This window comes from Phoca vitulina, unplaced genomic scaffold (genome assembly GCF_004348235.1).
Source record: "Phoca vitulina isolate PV1807 unplaced genomic scaffold, GSC_HSeal_1.0 scaffold25, whole genome shotgun sequence".
NCBI lineage: Eukaryota > Metazoa > Chordata > Mammalia > Carnivora > Phocidae > Phoca > Phoca vitulina.
In genome coordinates this window covers 2,657,085-2,667,911 of record NW_022589728.1, presented here as the reverse complement: position 1 = coordinate 2,667,911, position 10,827 = coordinate 2,657,085, and the positions used below count along the sequence as shown (strand labels likewise).

General features: G+C 33.0%; 1 pseudogene; it reads right to left on the bottom strand.

The window, feature by feature from the left end:
• Nucleotides 1–8,750: 8,750 nt before the first annotated feature.
• Nucleotides 8,751–10,338, bottom strand: LOC116643211 (annotated as a pseudogene).
• Between the last annotated feature and the right edge of the window lie 489 nt (nt 10,339–10,827).

The following is a 10,827-nucleotide window of genomic DNA, read 5'->3' as shown; positions in this document are numbered from 1 at the left end:
GGATAAATTAAATAGCAAGGGTGGGAAAGGCTGTTTATTAATTAGGAATACTCAAACACTAAGGTAAGTGTAAATCAGTACAGACTCTCAGGAATTATGTCCTAAATTTGAATATACACACAGCAATGATTCAGGAATCCCTTTCTTAGTTTTATACCCAAAAAACACACAAATAAATTCACCAACAGACAAGGGTAAGGATGTTTCTATCAGCATTTTTTCTAAAAGCTAAAACAGATTATAATCCAAATATCTATCAAATGTACAAAGGTTAAATAAATTGTAGTCAAATCATGCAATTGAATACTATACAGTAATGAAAATGAATGCACTTCAACCACATATACAATATGTATAAATCTCAAGAAATATAATATTGAGTGAAAGAAGCCAGAAACAAAATAATGCACATTTTATGATCCCCTAAAAACTAGTAGAATAGAGGTTTATAAGTTATATTAGTAGGTACTTTCAGGGAGGACAAAGGCCCAGTGATTGGTATGATAATTTCTTGAATACTGTCATATCCAATATCTTGGGCTGGATGCTGGTTTCCCAAGATGATAATTCATTAAACTGTATGGTTGTATTTTGTGCTCCTTTTTTGTACCTGTTTATATATTTTAGTAAAAATATTTTTGAATGATTTTTAGAATGGTGAAATTGTAGTTTTTTCACTTTTTATATTTTTAAATAGTTATATTTTTTGTAGAACTAATTAAATTTAGAGAAAAGCATATAACATTTAAGCATATAACATTTATATTCATACATACCCAACTCCGCACACATAATACTCAATGAATATGAAAATATTTCAGACAAAACATAACCATAACATGGCAGAAATCTAGACATTTATCTCTCATTTGGGAAATATTATGCACAGGCAAACACAATATTTTCCATAATTATATTGTTTCCCAGGCAATGAGACAAGGAAAAACAATGTGTGTAATGAATACACCAGCAATTTTTAGCACTAAGGCAAGAACTCATATATCATGGTGAGATTCATGTCCCTTGTGAAATATAACAGAAAGGAAGTATTTTGATCAAGACTATTCTAAAAATAATCTGACTCATTGACTTTTATTACAATATGTATTTATAATAACAATATATCATTTATTATTATAAACAAATGCAGCTCTGTTAAGGAAAACAAAACTACTTAGTAATTTGTTGGCAAACAAGTAAGAAGTAGATTAAATAAAAGGGGCAAATATGCAGACATTTTTCACTAAAAAACAGTAGAAAGGCAAAATAACAATAGGATTAGTCTAGAATAGTTCAGGAAAGGCAATCTGGGTAGATAGTAGGATAATATTAAATACAAAAATTTAGAATAGTAAAAAAATATGATAATTACAAAAAAAGCTAGTAGAAATTGCAAATGATTGGTAACATGGACTTTATACCATGGTGCTTCTTAAGAAAGCAAGAGTAAGCTAGACGGGTCCAAGTCTTGCTTTTCAGTGCAGTTTTAGGAGGAAAAATTTTGCCCTGCTACTACAATTCTGGGGTGAGCATCATTAAGACTGTAAAATTTTAGTTAACATAGTGAGAGGGACGGTGAAAAGAGAGCAAATTTTGGTGGAAGATGGCAGAGTAAGAAGGGGAAAGAAAATATTTGTTGCTTGTTTAGTACTTGGCAGTATTTTATTTAACAAAAAAGTAATAATAAGTAAAGTAACACTATATTAATTATAAATCTATATTTGAGACATTTATAAAATTTTCAGTTTTTACATTTTAAGGTCATAAATAAAAAAAGTTAGAGATTAAAAAAAAATTCAGAAGTGACAAACAATAGAGAACATCAGTGAAACCAAGAATTTGTTATTTGAAAGCTTAACAAAATTAGCAAATCTTTATCTAGATTGACTAAGAAAAAAGAGAAGATCAATTAAAATCAGAAATGAAAGAGAAAATAGTACAACTGATTTTACAGAAATAAAAATAATTATAAGAGAATACTAGGAAAAATTCTATTCCAACAAATTAGAAAACCTACATGAAATGAATAAATTACTAGAAACATACAGCCCACCACAACTGAATTGTTAAAAAAAAAAAAAAAAAAAGGATAATCTGTACAGATCTATAACTACTAAGGTAATTGGATCTATAATCAAAAACCCAACAAAGAAAAGTCCAGAACAAGATGGCTTCACTGGTGAATGCTATCAAACATTTAATGAAGAATTAATATCAATTATCAAACCCTTCAAAAATATTTAAGAAAAAGAAGCACTTCCAAACTCATTCTAAGGGGCATTATCCTGTTATCAAAGCCAGACAAAGACACTGCAAGCAAACTACAGACCAATGTCCATGTAAATATGGATGCAAAAATCTTCAAGAAAATACTAGCAAACAGAACTCAACAACACAGTAAAAAATTATACACCATGATTAAGTGGGTTTATTCCTGGAATTCATGAATGGTTCAACATATATAAATCAATAAATATAATATACCACATTGGCAGAATAAAGAAGAAAAACCATATGATTATCTCAAATGATGCAGAAAAAAATTGGCAACATTCAATACCCTTTTATAATAAAAACACTCAATGAACCAAGACTGGAAAAATATTAACATAACAAATATCGCTTATGGAAAGCTCACAGCTCACATTATACTCAATGGTGAAAGGCTGAAAATTTTCCTTTAAGATCAGGAATAAAACAAGGATGCCTGCTACTAACACTTCTATTTGATAAAGTACTAGAAGCCTAGCCAGAGTAATTACACAAGAAAAAGAAATATAAAACATTCAAATTGTCCAAATTGGAATGAAAGAAATAAAATTTTCCAACAAATTCTTATAGAATCCTAAAGATTTTACCAAAAAAAACTCATAGAACTAATGAAAGAATTTAGCAAAGATTCAGGACAGATTCAGATTTAAGATGTGTGAGATGTGTGTAAGGATCACTTGTGTCTCTATTTCCTAATAATGAACATTCTGAAACAGAATTAAGAAACAATTAAATCTACAATGGTACGAAAAAGAATAAAACACTTAGGGATCAACCTAATCAAAGAGGCAAAAGACTTGTACAGGCAAAATTGCAAAAGGTTTTTGAAAGAAATTTAAAAAGACACAAAGACATCTTGTGTACAGGAATTAGAAGACTTAGTATCATTAGGACATAAATACTATACAAAGTGAGCTACAGATTCAATGCAATCCCTATCAAAATCCCAAGGCTGTTTTTGCAGAAAAAGAAAAATTCCTCCTAAAACATATGGAATCTCAAGGGCTTCTAAATAGCCAAAGTGATCTTGAAAAACAAAAAACAAGTTTAGAGGTTTTACATTTTTCTTATTTCAAAATTTATTACAAATCTACAATAATCAAAACAGTTGTCATACTTGCTTAAAAAGAGAAATACCAATAGAATAGGATAGGATCCATAAGCAGAAATAAACCTTCACCTATATAGTTAAATAATTTTTGACAAGGATGCAAAACTATTCAATGAGGAGAGAATAGTAGTTTCATCAAATAAACATTGTGAAAACTGTATATTCACATGCAATAGAATGAAGTTGGACCTTCACCTTGCACTATATACAAAATTTAACTCAAAATGAGTCAAACATCTCACCATAAAAGCTAAAACTATAAAAATTTTAGAAGAAAATATAGGTAAAAAACTTCATGAATTTGGATTTTGGAGCAATTTCTTGAATATGACACCAAAAGTAAAGATAACAAAAGAATAAATAGATAAGTTGGACTATATAAAAATTAGAAATATCTGTGTATCAAAGGACAATAAATGGAGTGATAAAGCAGTTAATGGAATTGAAGTAAGAACTTGTGAATCATTATTAATATCTAGAATATAAAAAGAAGAACAATTCAACAACAACAAAAAGCAAATAGCCTGATTAAAAAGTCAGCAAAGAACTTGAATAGCTATTTCTCCAAAAGGCATAAATTGGTTCATAAGTATATGATAAAGAAGTGGATAATTATCAGGGAAATGCAAATCAAAACCACAATGAGATACTACTTCACATTGTTTAGAATGGCTATCATCAGAAAACAGAAAGTAACAAATTTTGGAGATGATATGGAGAAATTGGTACCCTCATACACTATTATTGGTGGGAATGTAAAATGGTACAGATGCTATCAAAGACAATGGGACATTCTTCAAAAGATGAAAAATAGAATCACCATATGACCCAGCTATTTGACTTATGGGTATATATCCAAAAGTATTGAAACCTGGGTCTCTAAGACACACTTGCACACACACCCATGTTCACACAGCATTATTCATAATAGCTGAAGGTGGAAGCAACCCGTGTCCACTGATGGATGATTAGATAAACAAAATGTGGTATATTCATAAAATGGAATATTTTTCAGCCTAAAAGAGGGTGAAAATTCTGGCACATGTTATGACATAGATGAACCTTGAGAACATTATGCTAAGTGAAATAAATCAGTCACAAAAACACAAATACTGTATGGTCTTATGTATACAAGGTCTCTGAAATAGTCTGCTTTATAGAGATGGGAAGTAAAATGGTGGTTGGGGCTGGAAGAGGGAGGAAAGGGGAGTTTTTTAATGGGTATGGAGTTTAAATCATAAAGATAAAAAGTTTTGGAGATTCCTTGTACAACAACATGAATGCAGTTAACACTACTGAACCATACACTTAAAAATAACTACTATGGTAAATTTTATGTTATGTATATTTTACCACAACTAAAAATTTAAAAAATAGATTGTCCTAATATATAATTTCAAAGGTACAGTTGAGTGACTTGCATTTATAAGATTATTCTCAGAGTACTTATTTAAAGTTAGTCAACTTTCAGAATAAAAAAGTTAATAAAATTCATACATTTTGCTAGATTTAAAAAAATCCTTAGGATAATGACATGTCTAATGTATGGTAAAGCATAACTTTAGATTTAGAATATTACACTGATTTGTTAAAGACTTCTATAACTTCTCATAAATGAAAAAAGCTTATAGTAAAAAAATAAAAATTTTAAATTTATTTACATATCAGTAAAGTTTTATTATATATATGTTTATATATATTTACATACACACTTTTTGCAATTTGTATGTATAAGTATATATGTATATTGTAATTTATAGTATAATGATTTCTTTGAAGAATACATAATTTTACATTCACATGCATAATCCAAGGTTAAATAGATTTAAGGAACTACTTCTGATTACAGTTGATATGTGTTAACAAGGGATTTAACAGAAATCCCATTATTGCAATTGCTCTGCATAATGGTATTTTCTTTGCATTATTTAAATTGACTTGCAGGTTTGATGTATTCTTTCTTCCATTAAGTTTTCTAGTAAAGTGAAATAAGCAAACAAATAATCACTAAAATAGGGCACACTTGAATACATAAAAAAAGTGCCTATATATTTGCAAAGCAATCACTTTTATTTTTTTTTTTTGTAAACTATGATAGGCTTATTTATTCATGGACATAGAATCTCTTCATGGCAATTACATCAATATGGAAGATACTTGTTATAATTTATTTTTATAACTTCTTAATACTTAAGCAAAATTATAAGTTATTCTCAGAAAGATCAAATATTAATTCAGATGAAAGTAAAGACAGTATAATTCTAATTATAGCAGTAAACTTTTTATTGTATTCACATTGAGTTCAAGCCAATTTCTTTCATACAGATATAATTTAGTTTACTTTTTAGTTTAGTTTACTAAACTGCAATAAATTTATTTTATAGAAATTAACTTTGTAAATGTCAGTTGCTCAATTACAATTTTATGTATAAATTGCATTTCCCTGCTTTTGTCTTTTCTAAAATGTTTCTTTTCTTTCTTTCTTTCTTTCTTTCTTTTTTTTTTTTTTTGAGATGTAGAGAGTGCGAGTGGGGGCAGATAGGGGAAGAGGGAGAGAGAGACTCTTAAGCAGCCTGTATGCCCAGCTTGGAACACAAAGCAGGGCTTGATCTTACGACTTGGAGATCATGACTTGAGCTCAAGTCAAGAGTTGGACACTTAACTGACTGAGCCACCGAGGCACCCCTTCTAAAATTTTTCTTGTCTTTTCTAAACTTTCAGTCTATAAGATCATTTTATTTTTTTAATCATTGAAGTCACACTTAAGAGAAGCCTAATGATGTGGATTAACAGTGATTGTGCTGTCAGTTAAAATATATTGAGTGTTCAGTACGTGAGCTCTTTAATACCCATCACCAGGCTAACCCATCCCTCCACCCCCCTCCCCTCTAGAACCCTCAGTTTGTTTCTCAGAGTCCATAGTGTCTCCTGGGTCGTCTCACCCTCCAATCTACCCCCCTTCATTTTTCCCTTCCTACTATCTTCTTTTTTTTAAACATATAATGTATTATTTGTTTCAGAAGTACAGGTCTGTGATTCAACAACAAAAAAATAAAATATATTGAGTGTTTATATATGTCAGGCCTGATTAAAGATATATTATTTTACAAAATAAGAAACTAAGATAAGAGACAATAGTTACTTATAACTTTCTTAAAAGACCCAGCTAGTAATTAACATTGCTGGTTTCAAACCCAGGTCTGTTTGACTTCAAAGTGGAAACATTAGCCAATTTGGTATATTTAGATAGAAATTGTGAACCATTGGAAACTGAGACAGGGCCACATGACCAACCCCAGCAAGATGTGGTAAATTTTAGGTCAAGGCCTTTTTAAATTTGAAATATACTCAAGATCCTACGCATCTTGAGTTACCTTGGGTTATCTTCCCAACTGCCAAGTTTATCATTTGTCTTCAATGAATCCTGGCTCCTGTCTACATCTCCACATCCACAAACTGTCTTTCCTAGAAACAATACTAATCATAAGAATATGTGATTGCATATAGTAGACCTGAGGTAGTTTATCAGCAAATATACTTGAGGATAGAATAACAAAAGGGGTTGAGGAGAACAAGGAGAAAATAGTAAAGAAGGGGGAAAAAAAGATAACAAAAATTAAAGAGTGTAATTTTTCTATTTTCTCCAATAAATCGATTAAGTCACTTTGTATAAAACAAACAAATTGTATTTTGGTAAGAAATCTTGCAATCTATTTACATTTTCTTGTGATTTTGGTTAGTTAATAAATAATACTCTCCGCCCCCCCAGCACCAAATTTAGAAATCAATGGAAAAATAGATACAAGGACCTTAGAGATGCAAAGAAGAGCAACATCTTTATTAGTAGGGCTGACTTTGGAACTTAGGCAAGAATCATGTCCTTGCTGGGCTTCCTCACACTGCATTTAAGCACACTTTCCTCCCTAGTCACTGAAATGAACAGAGAATTCTGGGCTTTAGGGACAGGTTGCCTATAGCACAGATACCAACAGAGCAGAGATACACCCCGTAGATATACAAAGGAGGGAGGGACAGAAAAGGAGAGAATGGGTTGAGCCAAGCACACTCAGTTTCTTCTCTAAATGGACCAGCCATTAAGATATAGGGATATATCCGGCAAATGAGGAGACAAATCAGTGTTAATATTCAGTTGACAACTTCTCATGGATTCTTTAGTGAGGCTCAATAATGGAATTTCCCTTTCAACACATTCTATTTTAACATTAACCTATTAGAATCATATCATCTTAATATATTTAATAAGTTGGAAATATATGATGTCATTTTCATAAGACATTTCTCAGCTCTTTTTAATGAACTGAGTCACTTAGAGCCAAGTCAATATTATTGTGAGTTATTTTTCATCAAGGAGTTTGAATATCATAATTCATAATTTTAGTAAATAACTATTTTTTATTGAAGAGAAAATAATCTTCAACCACCTGAAACTAATATAACACTGTATGCTACCTAACTGGAATTAAAATAAAAACTTAAAAAATGGGCACTGGGTGTTATATGCAACTAATGAATCATTGAACATTATATCAAAATCTAAAGATGTACTATATGTTGGCTAATTGAATTTAAATAAAAAATATAAATAAAGTAAAATAAAATACAAAAAATATGGACTTCGATGGTCAAAATTATATGCTCAAGATTTTAAGTCAACATTGGAACTATTTAAATTTTTTTTTCTTTTAATAAACATAATCCATGTCCTCTTCATTAGTTAGAAGCAGTCTGAAAATCAATGATATTATGCAAAGATATTGAATAACTGTAGACAACCCCACCTTTTTGGTAATATGTATATAAAAAGTGCTAACCTATTTTCATGTAACAAGATGTAATGGTCACTCAGCAACTGTATTTTCAGAGCACCTGTGTGAACAGTAGCCTATTCTTCCAGGTACTTCATTAACGACATTTTGTACTAACTCCTTTTAGAGACTACAAACCTCTGGCTTTAGTTATTCTTGGCTTCCCAGAGCTGAATATGAGTGTCTAGGTCTGCACAAAAAAAACCATGAACCAGATTTGGTCTGCAGGCCATAGATTGCTTGAAGGGAAGAAATAGCTAGCATTTATAGTCTTTGCAATTTTTTTTAAAGAAAAGAGTGGAATTTAATCTTTATTTACAGGACACTGCAAGAGAGGAGATTCCACATAGAAATAAGAAACCCACTGAGAGGAGAAGCTTCATACAGGTTGTACAGTTTGGAACTGGTCAAGTAGAGTTTCGTTGTAAAAAGTGCTACAATAACAAAACACATTTAAAAAGAGTTCTTAGTAGAGAAACAGTAAGACAAACTTCTACCAAACAGAGTACACAACAAACAACTTTCTGCCTCAGCTGTACCATCTAAAAGTTAAAAGTCCTGGGAGTGCCATCCTGAACTTGGAACGTATAGCCTTCAGAGGTAGTTTCTGGCACAACATTCTGATCTTCCTCTTCCTCTACAGAGAAATACTTCTCAATCAACTTTAATGAAGCTTTGTACACAGACTCATTTTCATGGCTCTGTAGAGCTTCAATTTTGTCCAAACCTCCACATTCTTCAATCATTATACTAAGTTTCTCAGTTTCACCTAGTTTCTCAGCAGCCTGAAAGATGTTTGAAATGGCATCCAGAATAACCAGAATAATTTTGGCATCTTTTGCAGTTAAGAGGTTCATCAATGGTTCTATTATGCCACAATGAACGAGGTATACAATCTGTTCAACTGTCCCACCACTTGTATAGTTGAGCACAGCCCAGACAGCTTCCTTTTGTGTTTTAAAGTCTGCCTTAGAGAGAACACCAACGAGGAATGGGACTAATCCATGATTCACAACTTGCTGTATCTGGTCCTGGCAACCAGCTGTGATGTTTGACATTGTCCATGTAGCTTCCTTCTGAATATTAGTTTTGGGGTTCGTTAGGAAGCTGGGAAAAACAGCAAGTGCTCCTGCATCTATTACAACCTGAGTCTGTTCATCTGTCCCAGTGAAAATATTTCCTATGGCTCTTAGCTCAGGAGTCACAATGGGCAATTCAGTAGCTCCTAGAAGCTTCACAAGCTGGGGCACAACTCTTATTTTCACAACCATTTCAATCCATTCATTTGGACCATCAGTAAGGTAGGAAATGGCCCAGCAGGTATTTGCCAATACTTCTGGATCATTATGATGCAGGAGACGAACTAAGGTAGGAAGAATCTGCTCAACAGCATCTAATGGGGTGCAGGATTCTTGTTGCAACAAAGGTTTGAAAGTGTCCAAGTAAGGTTACATAAGTAACCACATGCTACAAATGACATATCAGGAACTGCAAGGAGAGCCAATATTGGGTCAACTGCACCATACTTGATAACCAAGTCTCGAAAAACTGAACCATCACCTGCAATGTTTCCTAGAGCCCATACAGCTTGTTCACTGATGTAGGCATGGGAAAATGCCAACAGAGAAATGAATGCTGGGATAGCACCTCCATCTATCACAGCTTTGGTCTGTTCTGACATCCCAGAAGCAATGTTAGTGAGAGCCCAAACAGATTCAAACTGAACGGGACTACAATCAGTTCTGCCCAAGAAGGACACAAATTTTGGAATCAAACCAGCCCGGATTATGTTGTCTATGGGGGCTGTTTTTCCCTAGAAAGCAGTTTCCTAGCAGCTTGAGTAGCCTGGAGCTGGCTTTCCAAATTCTTGCTATTTATGCCTTTGACAATGTCATCAACAGACCAATTTACAGTGCCCTGGTTGTTGCGGTTTTCCTGTAGTGAAGAGGTAACATCATCAGGAAACAAGCTTACGTTTCTTCTTTTCAGCATCTGGTCATCCTTCTTAGCTTTCCTCAGCTCCACATGAACTTCTATTTGATGTCGCCTCATTTCTGTACTGTCTTTCCCTGTGTTCTTGGATCTGTTAAGGCGGGCGGCTTGTGAATTAGCATTTTCGTTGATGGACATGGTTATGAGACAAAGGGAGAAAGCTACACGGCCAGCTCAGGCTTCCACAAGAGGCGGTCCGGAGCATGCAGGCTGCGGGTCAGCTGCCCTCAAAACATCCACCATGGATCACCCCAAAGACGGTGTTATAGTCTTTGCATTTTAATGGAATCTAATTTACAGATAGCAATTAAGGGAACTTTTTAAAAAGTATAAATGTCTCAAGCCCCCTGCTGATGTGGTATCAAGAAAGCCTTAATAAGGGAACCAGGACTTCCATTCCTGCTGGGTAGTAAAAAGACTCCAGCCTCACAGTTTCAATGGAGATCACATGGGTGGTGTGAACTTTTACTCCAATCTGATGGCATGAGAAATTCTTCCCTGTCCCCACAGGGTGATGTCAGAGAAGGCCTACTGGAGAGCCAGGACTTTCACCATAACCCAGGTGTAATGAAGTCATATTCCCTCCATGATGCCAGTGGAGGCCACATGACCATAAGTAACCAGAGA